The following is an 11325-nucleotide window of genomic DNA, read 5'->3' as shown; positions in this document are numbered from 1 at the left end:
TAATAAAACCCTGTATTCTTAGCTCCCTCCTGGGTAAACACATAATAATTGTGGTGGCTTATTAGCACCCTTGCTGAGCTTCTGTAATACAGAAGCTGTGTTAGTAGTGTTATAAGATTTCAGAAACTCTGGTGCTTTGAGAAAAATACATAAATCCATTATATAACAATAACTTTTTTTGTTTTTTGTGAGTGTGATTTTATAAAAGACTGCCTACAAATAAACTATGAAGAAATCTGCTGAAAAGTTAAAAAATAAACCATTGTGAGTTATAAAAAACACCTGATATGAAGTTATGGGCTGATTTTTCAGTTTTGTAAAATGGATATTACAGTTCTTTGGGAGAAGCAAGAAGGCTGAATGTGTATTAAGTAGAATTTCAACAATGGAACTTTAATCAGTACAATTTTGCCTTGCTTATTTTTTGTAACACCAAGACTGGTTCTTAGAACCAGAAAGGAGAAATAAATATCACTTTATAAATAAACTCTTATGCAAAAAGAATAATAAGTGAAAAGTAACTCACTTCCACAGACACTTTACCATGCCTAAAAATAGACTAATATAAAGACAAAAAAATAGTCATTGACGTGTGCAAGCCTACAGTTGAGAATATAAAATATAAATAAAATAATTTTGCTTATTTCTACCAAAACACAAACAAAAGAACAATTTTACCCAATAGGCATGAAAAGAAAGTAAAATAAGATGTAGGTGACACTAAGTTTTTCTTGCAAAATAAGCTGTAGTTAATTTTATGACATTTTACATAAAAATAGCTACTCTATTTTACTTACCTTTGCAGGTCCAAACAGTATGCAAACATAAGAAACACATTCTTTAATAGAGCAAGAAAAGCAAGTTTGTCAATATATGTTTGTTGAGGTAATACTAGCTGTCACTACAATAAAGCCCAAAGATTTTGTGATTTCTCACTATGAATGTATTTCCTATTTGTATAAATGCCCAACACAAATACTCTTGGTTGATGGTCATTTTTTTCCATGTGACAATTCAGGGACCCATTTACATACCAGGCACTGATATTTATCTTTTTTGACCATAAATGAATCACAGCACTGTTGTCATATCCTAGGAAACAGAATTAGTCATGTTTATCTACCTAGAAATAAAGGTCATGGGAGTATGGAGGGAATTGGTGACTAGTAAATATAATCTTTGGTTGGCAGCCACTTCCAGGAAACCACACTAATGTGAAAATGTTCAACAAATTGTTGGCACACTGTTAAGTAACTCTGCCACAGAAATAATGAGAAATTCATGAGGCAAAGAGGTAGAAGGTAAGAATGGGAAAGTAGCTTGGGCTATGATGTTCTTATCTATATGAGCCTCCACAGAAGGATATAAAAAAATGCCAAAGTGATGTGAAATAATTTTTGGAAGGAATATTAGCTATAGCAAGTGTAAGGTATGGACAAGAAACTAAAAACAAGAGGCTTCTCAGATACCTTTTCTTCCCTCTGAGACAGTGCTCTTACGCCTTTAATGTTTATATAATCACACAACACATTTTTCCTTTCTCTCAAGTACCTTTTCTAAGTCATGAGGAGCTGAGGTATGATTCTAATATTGAGGCATGTTCCCTTCTCTGCTTCAGTAGGAATGCAACCTTATTGAAATCTACCTTGTTATATTCTAAAATTCTCCCTTTAAGTATAACAGAGTTAGAATTCGCATTATTGTTGCCAAGGATGCCAGTCAAAATCCCCCTCAACTTTCTTTCAAGGTATATACATTATTCAGGACTAAAACATATTATCTGACAAATGAAATGTTCACCTGCTATGCATTAGTATTCGAGAAAGAATTATAACTATTAGGTAGTGGGATCCAGGACTTATATTTAATATCATTTGATTAAAAACTGCATTATAAATTCAACTTTTTAAAAAATTCTCACTCACTTGGTAATATCTCCTTTATAATTCAGGATTTTTAAAAGTAAATATCTCAAGTTTGGGACTGGAGAGATAATACAGTGGAAAAGATGCTTGCCTTGACCCTAGGCTTAATGCCCAGGTTCAAATACCAAAAACAACAACAACAAAAAATATTTGATATTTCACATACTTTCATAGGCAGGGTCTGTGTCCTTTGTCATCATGAAAAAATTACAGATGAATATTCACTTATGTACCCACTGAAGATTTAAGGGGTAAAACCTCTAGGTGGGGGGAACTGTTGCAGGCAGACAGGGGGACTAGTAATAAGCTTTCAGGAAATAATTACATTTAAAAGAAAATAACTTAGCCCTGATGCAGTCAAAAGGTAAGAGGAATGCATAACTTTAAGATGTAAATATTGAACTCTTTGGAAATGGAGAAGCTGAGACATCCAGTTCTTTACCAAAATGACATATTTCCTGTCTCTTTCACAACTTTTTGGTTGTTGTCTTCTGCTTTTTAATGCAAAGTTTTCCTTTCTGTTTATCTTGTATCAATCCATATATTCCAAATACCATATATTCCAAAATTTTATTTTAGAACTACTCCCAGTCTTTTGGTAATCAATTTTATTTCTATGATCATTTGTTTGCAATATAAATTATGTTTATGGTACTTTCAGCCACATTTTAACAAGACAAATTTAATAAATTATCATTTAAGAAGCTATAATTCAGAATAGACCACAGGTGACATAATACAATATGGTAAATGCTTGTTTACCATAGAGAAAGGAGTAGTGTTTTGACTCTTTCTGAGTCTTAATGTTATTTTATTTTTTTTATTTAACTTTTTATTAAATCACCATGTGGAAAGTTACAAAGTTCTCAGGTTTATGTCTCAGTTATACAATATTCAAACACCCATCCCTTCACCAGTGCCCATATTCCACCACCAAAAACCCCACTATACCCCCCGCTCCCACCCCTACCCCCTACTGTTTTACTAATGAATTTCACTTCATTTTCTCTTTACCTTGATTACATTCCATATTTCACTATAAAACTCACTATAGTTGTTGGAGTTTCCACCCAAGAGAGACAGACCTACTACCAAGGAAGCATTTGATAATTAGTTTTACATTGCTGGAAATGAAGAAATATGTAGCCCCACTGCTACAAGTACATCACTCTTCTCTTTTTTTTTTCCCCTTTTCCCTTTCTTTTTTTTTTCATCATCCCCCTTCCAGCGCCTCATAGTATGGTGTACCCCACGCCGCGCCAGCCAGCGTGGGGCTTTTGCTTAGTTCACAGTCCAGAGAGGTGGCTGCTACATTAATAACCTTCAATATTTCAACAAAAACTTACTGTTATTATTTGGAGTTTCCCCCCCCCAAGCCAGACATGTTCAAAAGGAACCATTTCACATTGCTGACAATTATAAATGTTCAGTTGCGTGGGCGTGGTTTTGGATTTCTGTATAAAGTCCAGGGAAAATTCTGCCAGAAATCGCATAGCACAGCTCACAGTCCCAGTGCATTGCTGTTCTGGGGACATGGCTGGGAGCACTTGCTGGGTTCAGAAGTCATCCATCTGGCTCCGGATGTTGGGTATACAGCAGCAGAGCGGCCGTGCAAACGCATGGCCACCCGGTTCGAATCCCGGCAGAGCGCTGGCCGGAGCCAGTGCCAGCCCCAGCCCGCGACTTCCCAAGTGTCCCGCTGTTCAAGTTCAAAACACATTTTTTTTTTCCTTTCCGGGCCAAAAGTTCATACCTGATTAAACATCCATAAGATGGCGTACGCCGAGCCGCTTCTCCCAGAAGGGAGAGAACCAAGGGGAAGGATACTTCCCCCCTTAGCCGACGCGGGGCAAAAGCTTAGTTCACGGTCCGGGGACATGGCTGGGAGCACTTGCTGGGTTCAGAAGTCATCCATCTGGCTCCGGATGTTGGGTATACAGCAGCAGAGCGGCCGTGCAAACGCATGGCCACCCGGTTCGAATCCTGGCGGAGCGCGCCAGAATCGAAAGCTTTAAACTTTGAGCCATGGATGTAGCTGAGCATTACAGCACTTGCTTTGTATGCATCTCTTAATCTTATTTTTATGAAAATTTTTACAAGTTTTTTTTTAGACAATATTTATATCACCTTACAAAACCAATGATTTGTGTACTGCATTGTTTTAAAAGTTTTTATTTCCCCACTGTCTCAGCTTCTATTGTTTTTTTAAATTTTTTTATTAGTGAATCACCATGAGGTTCAGCTACAGACTTACAAACTTTTGCGCTTGCATTTCAGTAATACAATGGTCAAGTGCCCATCTCTCCACCAGTGTCCATTTTCCACCACCAATGGTCCCAGCATCCCTCCCACCACTTCGTCCTCCCCCCATCCCACCCCGCGTTGTGGTTTGCAGTAGAGATATTAAGTGGCCATCATGTTTGGTCTATAGTCTACTTTAAGCCCGAATCTCCCATCCTGGACGGGCCCTCCTAGCACCCTTTACTTGGTGATCCCTTCTTTATCTGAGCTGCTTTTCACCGCATCATGTGAGGCTGGCTTCTAAGCTATGGTACTTATTTCTACTGTTCTTGGGTGTTAGTCTCTCATTCTGTTACTTTATATTCCAAAAATGAATGCAATCTTTTATGTCTATCCCTCTCTTTTGACTCATTTCACTTAACATGATACTTCTCAGCTTCTATTTTTAAGAAAATAGGTATTTATCTGGAAAAATAATAATTTTAAGGTTATTTTGTTTTGTTTAAATTTTAAGGTTTTGTTATAAAATAATTCTTCATATTCATAAATGATATTAAAATAAGTATGTTTTATTGTATTTATTATAATTAATTTGAGAGAGGTCCTAAGGAGACTTAATGTAATTTATATTTGGAGAGAACTGACTCACAGCTAGAGCTTGTACTTAAGAGTTTAGAATACCGTAGTAAGATTCATTATTTCAAAGTGTTAGTTCTGGGCTGGAGCAATAGCACAGTGGGTAGGCGTTTGCCTTGCATCCGGCTGACCAGGGTTCGATTCCCAGCATCCCATATGGTCCCCCGAGTACCACCAGGAGTAATTCCTGAGTGCAGAGCCAGGAGTATCTCCTGAGCATCGCTGGGTGTGACCCAAAAGGCAAAAAACAAAAAAATAGTTAGTTCTTACATAGATGCATAGATGTAAAAAACCCTCTTGACCCTGGTATAAATTGACTTCTTCAGGGAGGAAATTGTAACATTTCATGTGTTAGAGGCCATATGCTAAAATTTAAAGAGCTACAAAATCTGACCACACATGCAAGTTTTAAAAATAAATTCTTCCCTTTTTTAATAGAGTGTCTTGGTAGAATTTTTTAAAGCGTGACTGACCCAAGATATGCCACCTCAATTCTGTTCCATAAGCAGAATAGTTAGCAAGAAGTCAGAACTGTTAACACTTCATCTTTCTTTAAATTAACTGCCCTGACCGGTGATAAATAAAGAAATAGGGAAATATTTGCCAAACAAAGGAGCAATGCAAAATTCCCTATTAACTGACCATTTCAAAGGGCCCACATTCACAGTTCCTGAACCTCTGGTTGCTACCACACCCTACCAGTCCTCTCTCTATCCAGCTAGATTATCATTTAGACTTGAAGAACACTACAGAGCTTCAGGGACAGGCAATTCATCCTTGCAAGAAGCATTAAAGGGAGCTTCTTTAATAGGGAAAACAAACTCTTCAGCACTTAACACTGAATATGGCATTCTCTCATTCTCTCATGCTGCTTATGATTGCCCTCTACTAGAATAAGAAAGGGGTGTTTATTCCTAGCTTGCTAAAAGATTTTATACATTTTCAATAACAAGTTATTGTGTTTTTTATATCGAAGATTCTATATCTAAACAATTTTTACACCCTCTTTGTATTATAATCTTTTACTTACTAATGATATCTGTATCTGTAACACATTTTCTAATATAAAGCCAATATTACCTTTTTAAGATAAAACACTTGGTAATCTTATAGGCCTTTTCAGATTCTTCTCTCTAAATTTTCTTTGGTTTTCTTTTTGTTTTGTTTTGGACACATTTGGTAGTGCTCAAGTGTTGCCTAGCAGTGTGCTCAGGGATCAGTCCTGGAGGGCAATCCATGTAGGGTCCTGGAGATCAAACCTTGGTCAGCTGTGTGCAAGGCAAGAGCCTTAACCACTGTTCTATCTTTCTGCCCCTTCCCTTTAAATTTTCTTAATTCTTTTCAATCTTACTAAATTTTACAATTGTAGGTTTTACCTATTTAATATAAACTTTAAAATACATTAGCACAGGACTTTAATTAATTAATGACAGGGGAGACATAATAGTTACCATAATGAGATCTAAGTACAAAAATTTAATGCAACATATTTTAGCTTCCAGAGTTGAAATCTTATTTATGTAAATCAGATTAGGAACTATAGTATATCGTTTAAATAGTTTCTATATGTGGTGTGTAGAATGTTAGATGTATAAAATGTTCCTTTTTCTGGGGCCGGAGAAATAGTACAGCGGGTAAGGCTCTTGCCTTGCACGCAGCTGACCTGGGTTTGATCCCCGGGGTCCCCTATGGTCCCCTGAGCCTGCCAAGAGTGATTCTTGAGTGCAGAGCCAGGAGTATGTCCTGAGCATCACCGGGTGTGACCGCAAAACAAAAATGTTACTTTTTCTTTTAAATACAGTCTCTTATTTAGCCTCCTTATCTTAAAGTCTCCTGTTTCTTTTGCTTTTGATAGTATTCTGTGATTTCTTTGCTAGTTCATTATTTGACCATAGTATTTTTAACCTCCATTCCTCACTGATTCCTTTTTTGTCATTTTGTGGCTCCATCTTTTTGAGTTTGAATTAGAATGAAGATATTAATTCTGCTTAATTATGCATTTGGAAAGTTCTTTTATTTATTTATTTTTTAAATTTTAAAATTTTAAGCAACCTGTTAGACAATACTTTTACTAGTAGGATTTTGTGGGCAGAAAATTCTTCCACTGTGCTCTAAAATCTTATCCATGACAAAACCTTTTTTTTTTTTTCAGTTTTTATTGTCCTGGCGCCATGTAATCCCATCAACGGCCATGGCACAAGGGCAGTTTTCTGGGTGTGACAGCCTAGCTACTGGATACTGGAAAATGGGGGATCTGGACAGAAGAGGCTCCATCCCGATCTGAGCAAGCTTAGAGATCTCAGCCCTGGGTCCCGCACACCTGGGTTCCTGTGCCAACATCTTATAGCCTAGTTTTCCCTTTTGGAGAACCTGGCAAGCTACTGAGAGTTTTCCTGCCTGCACAGGAGAGCCTGGCAAGTTCCCTGTGGCGTATTCATGTGCCAAATACAGTAACAATGATGGGTCTCATTCTCCTGACCATGAAAGAGCCTCTAATTCAGCACCATTGGGAAGGATGAGTAAAGAGAGGCTGCTAAAATCTCAGGGCTAGGATGAATGGAGACGTTACTGGGCCCTCTTGAGCAAATTGATGATCTATGGGATGATAGTGATAGTGATTTAATGGTTTACATTTCTTTATTTACATAGGTTAAAATCATATAAGAATCAATCATCACGAATTTTCTTTTCTTCTTTTGGGTGAGTCATGTGTGGTGGTATTCAGGGCTTGCTCCTGGCTTAGCACTCGGGATCACTGCTGGTGATGCTCAGGGGACCATATATGGTACTGGGGATTGAACTCAGGTAGACCACATGTAAACTCAACCTCCCTACCCAATGAATTATTGCTTCAGCCCCAACACAAATTGACTTTTATTTACTTATTTTCTAAAAATTCTATTTGCCGATCATTTGAGTTTTGTTAGGGCATGCAATATAAAAATAAATTTTTGTGCTTATCAAGGGGTCAAGTCGGAGCATGGGAGGGGACCTGGGGTCACTGTGGAGGAAAGGTCACACTAGTGGTGGGATTGTGTTGGAATATTGTATGCCTGAAACAACTCTATTATGAAAAATTTGCTAATCATGATGGCATAAAAAATAAAAATTTTAAAAGCTATATGCATTAACTCTAAATTGGGATTGTTATATGTCTTTCATAAAAACAATTCACACCTGATTAGATTCAAACACAAGAATGAAATTGTAAAGCTTAAAGAAGGAAAAAAATAGATATTGTTAATACTGGTCTTAGAAATGACTTTTCAAATTTCACACCAAATTCAAAACCAATAAAAACAAAAATAAACAAATGCAACTAAATCAATCTGAAAATCTCTCTGAGAATGCTGGCTCAAGGAGCAAGAGGGGGACCTTTTTTCACTAAGATGATCAACTAATATTAACCAGAATGACCTGGAACTTAAGAGAATCCCAGGCTTTAGGTGAAACTGAGGCACTTTCCCTCCACCTCAGAGACCAGTAGAGACTGCAAAAGAGTTCCACTCCACTGGACAGAAGGTATGCGGAGAGAACGAAGTGGAATTTACAGTTCACAGCAGGCTAGTGGGGAGCAGGGCATCAGGCAGGTGAGGATCCAGGGGAAGGGAAGCATAGATTATATGGAGCTATCTGCCCTTTCTAAGTGAAGCTCATATAGATGAGCTGTGTATGCCATATATTCTGACCCCAGCAAAGAAAGCAAAAGAAAAAGCATTCTAGATAACTTCTTTTCCCCACTTGAGATAGGTAGCAATCTTTGAAGTGTATCAACAAGCAGACAGACTGCTGCAATTCAGATCTGGCTTCTCAGAAGAGTGGAATCTATGGTGATACAAACATCAGATTCTTTCACAACCTGGCACTAGACTCAAAAAAAAAGGAGAAAAAAAAGAAATCTAAGCACCTTCATAAGTTTTCTCACAAAATAAAATAAAATTTAAGGACTCATTTGCTGGAAAACTAGAAAGTAGTTTAATTCTTTAAATCACAGATACAGAGAGATTTTTAAAAATTCATTAAGAATAAAAACAATAAGGGAATTTAAAGTAGCAAAATGAATAGACCCCCAAAAGAACACAAGGCTCATAGACCTCAAAGGAATATGACATCACATGGAGAGAGCAACTCCTAATTCCAAGCCAAAAAGCTCAAAATTCTTATAACAATGAAATTCAAAAAGGAAGGAGGAAAAGATTTGGATGGTACAAAAGAACTAAGAAAATCCAATCAAAAAGATAAAACATAACAATTATATGTAGAATAATTGACTAAAAACAAGAAAGAAAATTTGGAAATTAAGGTTTAAAAATAATAAATATTTAAGATATAGAGTTGAATAAATGAGAACAGATGAATGGATAAAGAAATTGTGTTCTATAATGGAATACTACTAGGCTATTAGAAAAGATGAAATATTAGATTTTGCTACAACTTGGATAGAATTAGTGACAGTCATGTTGAGTGAAATAAATTAGAGAGAGGTCAAATTTTAGATCTCACTTATATCACTGTATCACTGTCATCATTGATTCATTGATTTGCTTGAGCAGGCACCAGTAATGTCTCCATTGTGAGACTTGTTACTGTTTTTGGCATATCGAATATGCCATGGGTAGCTTGCCAGGCTCTGCCGTGCAGGCAAGATGCTCTTGGTAGGTTGCTGGGCTCTCCAAGAGGGATGGAGAAATCGAACCTGGGTCAGCCGTGTGCAAGGCAAATGCCCTACCCTCTATCGCTCCAGTCCATCTCTAATATATGTAACAATAACAAAAAAGAAAAAATAGGGGGCCAGAAAGATAATATAGCAGGTAAGGTGCTTGCCTTGCACATGCTCAAACCATGTTCAATACCCAGCACCCCATATGGTCCCTGAGCACTGTCAGGAGTAATTTACTAAGTGCAGAACTAGGAATAACTCCTGAGCACTACTGGGTGTGCCCCTCCCCCTAAAATTTGGGGCCACATCCAGTAGTGCTCAGGAATATTTCCTGGTGGTGCTCTGGGGGCCATGTGGTGCTAAGGATCAAAAGGTCTGATCACAGCCAGGTGTGACACAAAAAAATAAAAAAAGAAAAGAAAAGAAAAGAAAAGAAAAGAAAAGAAAAGAAAAGAAAAGAAAAGAAAAGAAAAGAAAAGAAAAGAGACTGTGTCAAATGACGACAACCCCCTGGACTTTGACAGCAAAAGTGAACTTATTAAGTGTGAGGGGAAGCATTGGGTGAAAGGAAATGAAGTGGTAGATTTTAAGTGACATAATCAGTGGTGGAGGATCTTTGGCACTTTGGTAGTATAGAGTAGCTTTATGCAGCAATGCACACCAGATGCGCTAACATTAACTACTATAACCATGTTACCTAAATGATGATATGTTATTTTTTTTAAAGCTTAAGATAAATCTAATGAGTTTTTAGTCCTTAGGTCTAGATATATGCAGACAGGAATATAATCAGCTTTCTACAATTGACATGAAGTTGTGGAGCTCTCTCATTCAATATCTGGTCCCGCTGCTGACTGAAAAGCTTACCAAATGCCCATGTCAGCCATAAAACAAAAAAAAAAGGTGGTACACAGGCAATAAAGTGTTATGCAAGGGTTTATAAATGATTTATGAAGTACTCAGTGACCACCTCTCTAGCCACCTTCCACCCAAGATAGTGTGGAATAATGTACAAACCATCAACAGGAACTACATAGCTATCAAACTCAGAAAACAATTCCTATAAACTTCCAACTACAGAATCCATCCCAGGCAAAAATTACTTCAAACACTATATTTCATGAGAGAGAACACTATAATTACTGACAAAAGACCCGTTTAATCAAGAAGTTGTTGAACATCATTGCTGCTATTACTATAATAAAAAGTTTAAACATTAAGCACTGTAGCACTGTCGTCTCGTTGTTCATCAATTTGCTCGAGCGGGCTCCAGTAACATCTCCATTGTGAGACTTGTTATTGTTTTTGGCATATTTAATACGCCACAGATAGCTTGCCAGGCCCTGCTGTGCAGGTGGGTTACTCTCTACTCTTGGTAACTTGTCGGGCTCTCTGAGAGGGGCAGAGGAATCCAACCTGGGTCGGCTGCATGCAAGGCAAATGCCCTACCCGCTGTGCTATGGCTCCAGCCCTGTACACATTAAGAAAAAAAGAAAAAGGAAGTCTAGCTGGGTGGCAGGGAGATATTTCTTTTTCTCTTTTTTTACTCTATGTGAGGCAGGTTTCCCAGCCTGTTTTCTGTGGAAGAGCAGCATTCCTCCTCAATTGTAATAATGGCTGACTACAGTTGGAGAGTAGGTATGATAATTCTTAGGATTCAGCTTGTGAAAGTGAGAAGTGATAAAAGTGACCTTATCAGTATACTATTTGTTAGTTTTTTGTTTGTTTGTTTGTTTGCCTTTTGGGTCACACCTGGCGATGCACAGGGGTCACTCCTGGCTCTGCACTCAGGAATTACCCCTGGCAGTGCTCAGGGGACCATATGGGATGCTGGGAATCAAATCCGGGTCAGCCGCGTGCAAG

The sequence above is a fragment of the Sorex araneus genome, chromosome 4 (assembly GCF_027595985.1).
Source record: "Sorex araneus isolate mSorAra2 chromosome 4, mSorAra2.pri, whole genome shotgun sequence".
Taxonomy (NCBI): Eukaryota; Metazoa; Chordata; class Mammalia; order Eulipotyphla; family Soricidae; genus Sorex; species Sorex araneus.
This window is presented reverse-complemented; position numbering follows the sequence as displayed.